Raw genomic sequence first — 1,372 nt, 5'->3', positions numbered from 1 at the left:
GTGTCCATGTTGCAGGACCCCCACCAAGAAGACCAACAAGAGTCAAAGGTTCCAAAATGCAAAAACAAGGTTTTATTTAGATGAGCTGCAACTCGGGCCTCATGATACACTCTGACACACAGAGGAGATATCCCGAGCTAAAGATTGGCAGGGCTTATAAAGGGAAACAACCAGGTGTTTGGATTTCCACCACGTGTTGCTCTGGCAGCTAAGATAAACAAGCAACAAATGATCACTGCCTAAAAAATGGAGTTACTTTAAGCCTTCATTCTTATCAAGCATTTTAGCCTCCTCCTTTGTTTGCGCTTCACATCCCTTCCCATCCTCGCCCCAACCCCCCACCCAAAGCTCTTCCCTGCCCCACCAAAGTTGTAAAGATTGTTTTTGACATAACAACTTTTACATCTTGTTGAAATGGGACCACTCGTATCCCAATTTAAATGATTTGTTTTTCCCTTCCCCCCACAAATTATACCAACATCAATACAGTGAAAGCAGGGGTTATACCATGGGGGAGGGACATAAAAAGCAACAAAGAAATAATCTTATACATGTGTTAGAAATAGTTGCATGGAAGAAAAAAACATTTGAATACATATCCTAGGGTTCATTTTCCTAACATCATCTTATCTGACCTTTTCTCCTTGACTCAGACATATACTAGACATTGCAAATAAGGGAAACCATGGGACCTATTTTTCTTTGGGCATGGATTATTCACTTAACATACTTTTTTCCAAGGCTTTCCATTTCCAAACAAATGGAGCAATGTCATTCTTTCTGATGGAGGCATAGAATTCCATTGTGTATATATACCACATTTTCTTGATCCATTCTTCTACTGAGGGGCATCTGGGTTGGTTCCATATTTTAGCTTTGGTAAATAATGCTGTAATAAACATAGTCGTGCCAGGAGCTTTAGTGTGGTCTTGTTTGTGATCAATTGGGTAAATGCCCAAAAGTGGAAATGCTATGTCATAGGGGAGCTCTATGTGGAGTCTTTTGAGGAACCTGCATACTGCTTTCCAAAGTGGTTGAACAAGTTTACACTCCCACCAACAATGCAGTAAAGTTCCATTCTGTCCACATCCCCTCCAGTATCTGTTGTTATTAGAGTTCTTGATTATAGCCATTCTAACTGTGGTGAGGTGGCATCTCAATGTTGTTTTGATTTGCATTTCTTTTATGGCTAGGGAGGTTGAACATTTCTTCATGTGTCTATTGGCCACCTTTCTTTCCTCTTCAGAGAAGTTTCTCTTTAAGTCTTTAGCCCCCTTATTTATTGGGAAGTTGTTTCTTTGAATATTTGTTGTAGGGGGTTTAATTGTTTGTGTTCCAGGTATAATTTAGATATGAGACCCTTGTCGGTTGT

Source organism: Dipodomys merriami, unplaced genomic scaffold (genome assembly GCF_024711535.1).
Source record: "Dipodomys merriami isolate MVZ:Mamm:240054 unplaced genomic scaffold, mDipMer1.0.p SCAF_792, whole genome shotgun sequence".
In the NCBI taxonomy this organism is placed as follows: domain Eukaryota; kingdom Metazoa; phylum Chordata; class Mammalia; order Rodentia; family Heteromyidae; genus Dipodomys; species Dipodomys merriami.
Note: the sequence above shows the minus strand (reverse complement) of the source record.